This window comes from Amblyomma maculatum, chromosome 10 (genome assembly GCF_055883805.1).
Source record: "Amblyomma maculatum isolate TAMU_Amacu chromosome 10, ASM5588380v1, whole genome shotgun sequence".
Taxonomy (NCBI): Eukaryota; Metazoa; Arthropoda; class Arachnida; order Ixodida; family Ixodidae; genus Amblyomma; species Amblyomma maculatum.
In genome coordinates, this window is record NC_139353.1 from 84,550,315 (window position 1) to 84,556,636 (window position 6,322).

Consider the following 6,322-nt stretch of genomic DNA (forward strand, 5'->3'; position numbering starts at 1 on the left):
CGTTGCCCCGCAAGTGCTGCCGCTGCTTGCCAATGGGGGAAATTGTGTTTTTTTTTTCATGCGGTGTTACGATTTTTTTTTTTAATTCCAAGCTTTGTTAACTTCGGTCAACCAAGCACTTCGGTCAGCTTCGCTTCCGTTGTGCCGGCTGCTTCTGTGTGATGAGCTTGCAACAACGAATGTCTCTCCGATTTCTTATATTTTAAGGTGTGCCTGTGGGTTACTGGTCCGTTTACAGCTCAGAGGCGTGCTGCTGCATCCGTTAGAGGTGGCCGTCGGCTTACACAAATAATTCTGCCGTATACCAACGCTGTCACAACGCCTGCGCTTTCAAGGCCCACGAAAAACAACTGCTCCTCTTTGAGTATAGTACAACGAATTTCCACGATTTTTTCACTTGTTTCATTTTTCTGATGGGTGCACACCAATGGAAAGTTTTTGCGTGCACTCACATGCGGACATCGTTTGTGTCATTTATATTTAAGCCCCGGTTGCGCTGCGGTGATTCCTCGGTTTGTGAAGCACATCTCTACACATTATTTCATCGTATTTAGTTTTTCAAGCCCATATGTACTGATTATCAGCCGCGGATATAGTTTACAGAAACGACGGTGAATTTGAGGTTATTAATGAAACAGCAGCAATCGTTTTTTTAACTGAAACAAAAGTTATCGACATTAAAAAGTCACTAAGTGAGAAAACGAAATCGACCATGAAAGATTAGTTAAAAAACTGCAATTTTAACTATGCCTATGCGTACATTTTCAACTTTGCCTACAAAATTGCCGTGGGAATAGATTTATAAATACCACCTAAAGTTCAGCCTTATTATTGTTCCAAACAAATATGCATTACAACTTGTCAGGCTCGCCCCTAACAGTCAATACGGACAGAGAAACAAGTCACTGCAAATTATTTAATATCAAGTGCAATCGGACATGGCAAAGAACGCAAACCAAAATATAAGTAAGAAACGCAGAAGAACGTAAAAATGGGGTATGTACAGTGAGGTGTAACGTTAAAAGCAAAAAATAACAAAACATGGGGGGATGCAAATTAAGCGACGAAATAAGCAAACAAAATATAGGGTTTCTGCTTTTCACTGTGTGGTGTAACCTTCGCAACCAGAAAACAAAGTGTGAAAAAAAAAAGTTGGAAATACAAAATAAGCACGAAAGGTAGAGTTGCCAAAATGTTCCTATGTACAGCCTTTGTTAAAAGTGTAGAGACCGGGGGGTCTGCTTTTGAGTCGTGTAGCGGCGCTGATTTAGCGTTAGTGAAGGTTCTTTCATATGGAGAGGGTAGGACAAAAAAGTATTTTTACCATCATGAGCTTCGGAGCGCTGAACATGCATGACAAGCCGCACAAAGCGGCTGAGAAGCAGACTCCCTTGGCTCTACGCTTCTGAAAAATACTGCACACTGTCGTGTAACATTAAAGAAATTTGCTCTACGACAAGTTTACGACAGCCACAGTCCTGCTGCCGTATTCATTGTCTGATTCATCAGGTTCGCTAAGCCAGCGGGGGTCACATGACAACAAAACTGCGCAGCAGTTTTCTCATAATGCTTGTGTGGTCAGTGCACTCATTAGATGGCAGAGACACTGATCGCTCAATAAGATTTGTAAATATCTTGACTGGGTGACGCAAACGACAAATATCATTTTCTTGTCATAATTACCTAAATACACATCTTTAAGGAGAAACTAACTACAGTACTGCACGGCTCACATACACCAGATTTCTATAACTCTTGATTGTACTCATTGAGCTGCACAAGAGCATGCTTGTCGAAGCCTCAATAGCAATGAGGACCTAAGTACAAGCAGAGCATGGTTTCTTGGTAGAGAAGAAAGGCTTCACCAAATAGCATGCCAAGTGAGCACTATGTCACTTTCCATGAGAGGTAATGGTTCGACATCTGTGCAGTCATAATAGTATGAGGTTTCTTGGAATTCATTCTGCACTTCTTGAATCTCAGTAGAAACAAAAACCACTAAGTAGTTGCTGTTATCAGCTTCATAACGTGAGCTCTTAGGTACTTTCAGGAACTGGCTGACTGATACAATTCAGAGTGGAGTTTTGACATCATATGCACTGGGCACAGGAGAAATTATCCGGATCACCGCAAAACATTTTCCAGGCAATCTTGAGCCGACCTTCCTGTTAAGAAAAATGCGTAGCCACAGTTGTTTAGCATACAGTTGTGAAGTTGAAGCGCTACAGTAGTGGACGCACTCCTGCTTGGCATGGTTTCCCCAATTTTTTGATGCCAATGCCTAAACCCTCGGCAACTGCAAAAGCGAGTTTCAGAGTTGAGACAGCCTCATCATATTTAATTTCATTTCATACGCTGAGGGCAACAGCAGGGTGCCTCGCAGGGATGATTGTGTACCACTTAAAAATCACCTCACAAACCAGGCTGTAGTTCCAGACTAAGGTGATAGCTTCACCGCTCTACAGCTACTCCTTCCTTCATCTTTGTGAAGCGGCCATTGGAAACGAGCAGCGCACCTAGGCTAGGTGCCACTGCAACTGCTTTGTGGCCAGCTTCAGCACAGCCTCTATATATTCAATGAGCAAATCATTGCTTTGTAAACTGTACTTAGCCACTATTTCTTCACTCAGTTTCATCTGGTCTTTACGCACAAGGTGCCCTCTGATAATACCTAGTACATTTGAATGATCTGACATAAATAACTGCGACATAGAATTGTCATAAGGATGGGGAACAGGGCATGTAGTGACAGAGAAGAGGGAGGTAGATAGGTTTAATTGCTACGCCCCATTGCATGGTTGAAGCTGCCCATATCGCATGTCACGCACAGCACACGCAAAAAAATCTGTGTGAAAAGGTTGATTAGGTGGAAGACAAAGTGTCTCAGCTTGTCGCTATTCACATAAGCACCTGTATAATGATAAGCAATCACTTGGTTCCAGCGCGTGTTAAGACCCCCAACCATGAATATGAGTACATGATTTTCTGCTCGGTCACTTTCAGGGAGCGTCACTTTGCCAAGAAAGTCATCACCACTTCGATATAGCTCGACACCCTTCCGAATATGATGAACCCTCCGAATCTCCACTTAGTCCAGAAATAACACACAGTATTTTTCAATTCTTGACATTGCAGCCACATTCACGTTCATCATGTTGATAATTGCCTTCAACACCCCGGGCTTAAACAATAGGTGTTGCAGTCGTCTGCAAAGTGTCAATCGGGAAGGGAGTTTTATTGTTCTAAAAATCAATCGTAATCTGCCTAGTCGCAAGCAAATAGGTGCAGTGCTTTTTTTATGGTATTTACGCTCCATGCAATACCTTTCTGACCTTTTCTCTTCAAAGCAGTCTTCTGGTGCGCATTCAAAAAGTTCACATTTTTGGTGAACGTAGAGAAATCTCTTTCCAGAGACTTTGTTTTTCAGTTTGCGAGCTGTAGTTTCTTTTTTGCTGAAGATAAGCTTTCATGCAGTTCAGGGTTTTCCCTTTTCATGGCTTGCAGAGCCTTTCGTAGCTCACATTATGAAAGCGAGGAAATACTTTCACTGCTCTCATGCTCAAATGCATTTTCTTCGAACGAAGAGTACTGTGCTGAGTTAGTTCTGCGGAGTCGTCAATGCCAGACTCTGTAGCCATAGTTGAAGAGCAGCAGGTTTCTTCCTCATCAGCAGGATCATATTGAGCAGGCTGCTTTGCAGGGAGCTTTCGTTGCTTAGGCGGAGCTAAAATTTTAATTAAAAAAAAACAAGTATCGTAGCTTTGTATCCAGTCCCTGGAAATCGCCAAATAATGCGATCTAGTGCACTTATTACTCACGTCTGAAGTCTAACAGCAGGGAAAAAGCTGTAGACTTTAACAGGCGGCAACCATCTTGCCAGTTTCTCTCAAAGTGGTCCTCCTCTTTGTGGCGCTAAACAGTAAATAAGACATCGTATGTGATTATTCAGTTCGCCTAAATTGAAGCAAACTAAATGCGTTTGAATAAATAACCACTTATGCAAGGTGCCTAAAAGAGTTTTTAAAAATGTTGCTATATTACCGAGCCTCACGCGTTTCCAAATAATGCACAGGGTTCGACGGACACCGAGCAGAAAACAGTGAAAATATTTTGCCCGTAATAGATATTATTGCACGTGTACCTGGGCACATCACGCTTATGCATTTATCTCCGTCACAGAACAGCAACCACGCTCGGAAATAAGTGCTTGACGAACAGCGTAAAGCAAATATACCTGCAGCCATAACATCGTCTACATCACTTGCGACAAGTACGGTTAAAATATATTCAAACTGAAAGAGAAAACGTGACGCGCCTTGATATGAGAGCCGCAGGATATTTGCTGAGATCTCATAGAAAATCGCGGTGTTTTGAGCAACACCTACATAACAGCCGTGCTCTCGAGACGAAGCACTGTAGTCCTGCAGTCGAAAATATCAAGCACTGCGCACGCATTCTCACTTTTTATTTTAATGCTGAAGGTAGCTCTGCTGTCTAAACACAATTAACTCAAGCTTATAAGTAAAACAAACGCAGAGCTAGCCGTGAAAGAATCACACAGGCGTTCGGCGTTATGATTCTTTGCGATTTCGCGATGCCTACAGCAGCGGCGCGCACACAAGAATATTTTAATTCCACACTATGGTTTGATAAGACTAAACTCGTTTGCAACTTACTTTGAAGATATATGAGCTGTCAGGTGCTTTGCACCGATCCCGTTGAACTTCAGCTTCCAACTTGCTTCTCCGTTTCGAGTTCCAATGCAAGCTAAAACAGCATAAGCCTTTATGCGTTGAACCGGTGCACACTGGCACAAAACAGCCCGTCATTTTGGCTCCGTAGACATAACAAGCTTGTCAGTCATACGGTCGAATACAAACTAGCACCACCCGCGAGTCGTCGTCAGCCACTCTGCAGCGAACAACGCAAGCTCTTCTGCTTGCGCCGAGCAACTGCGACCTCTCCGACCAGCCGCTGTGCTTCAAAATGGCGTCGGCGCGAGCAAGAGGCAGGGCGGGGGGGGGGGGGGGGGAGCAGTCAAAGGTTGGCACTACCCTAAACGGCGGCGCTGACATCGAGACATTCTAACTTCTCCCCGTCTGCGACCGCCGTTCACGCGAATGAAAAGCGCGCGCTAGCTCCCCGCACCATCCAAATAAATCGCAACCACCAAGTCGTCACATTTCAATCCATAATCTACACAGAAAGACAGCGTAAGCAGCATCTAATATTTTTGATCGACGAAGTCGGCAGACCAATTCCGCGCGGGTGCTACCCTCAGTGAGACTGCATGATGATCGCATATGAGCCACTGATTACACTGGCAGTGCATTGGGCAGCCGTAATTTTAGCTGCAGCCATTTGTTTCAAATGCATTGCGCTGATAACACATCCATCGGCTAAAAGAATATGTAGCCTTGCAACAATGCAACAATTTTTAATGAAGGCATTAGGCACAAGTGAGGAATTCAAATCTGAACCTGTTTTAAATTTAATAAAAGGAAGTAAAAATAATATTCTTCTTTAAAAATTTGAACAATTCTTTAAAACTTTGTAAACTATTCCACCTGAATAAATCTGTGGCAGGAGGGACAGGCGATTCTGGCGTCGTCCCAATAACTGTCACAGTAATCATTACAGGTTAGAAAGCGGCTCGCCTACGGTGAGAACCTTGGGCGGAGCACATGACCGCACAGGATAGCTTTTGAAGTGTCGATAGCGCCTCCGACTTGGCATAAAGGATTTTATTGAGCTTAAAACCTCTGTTAAAACCACACCCGCTATGTCAGTGGTCGAGCGCCTTAATTTTCCACTTCTAGTTCTAAACGGGGAAGAGTACCAATATCAGTCGAACTTTATTTCCTAAATTAATAATTTCTTTTTTTTTCAGGTTATTCGAAAGAGTTATTTATGGATGAGCGATGTGACTCGCAAAGAAAACGGAAAATGTTGGTGTCCAGGAAAACTGAGCCAATTTCGACAGCAACCGCGAGCACGCATATTACCGCGTATAAAATTGCGAGTTTTAGTTATGTCAAGAAAACCGGAATATGGTGACAGTAGTCGTCTTGGAAGTTTTTACTTGGACATGTAGAGGAGAGTCAGCTTGAAAAGTTTGAGCGTTCATTTCTCGGTTGCAATATCAGCCGCGGCGGCCGCGTCTCGATGGAAGCGGTACTGTCAAACACCAGGCGTATAGGGAGCCCAAGCTCATGTTTCGCCGCACGACCGCAGCGCCGCATTCCTGGCGTAGTGGCGAAATGTGAAACGATGGGGCTTCGCCGGAGCAGACGCTCCGCTAGCTTCCTGTGCACGCGCGGCG

At 43.9% G+C, this 6,322-nt stretch overlaps 1 pseudogene; it reads right to left on the minus strand.

Moving 5' to 3' along the window:
• Window positions 1–2,773: 2,773 nt before the first annotated feature.
• On the minus strand, window positions 2,774–4,829 carry LOC146176922 (uncharacterized; annotated as a pseudogene).
• Window positions 4,830–6,322: the final 1,493 nt, after the last annotated feature.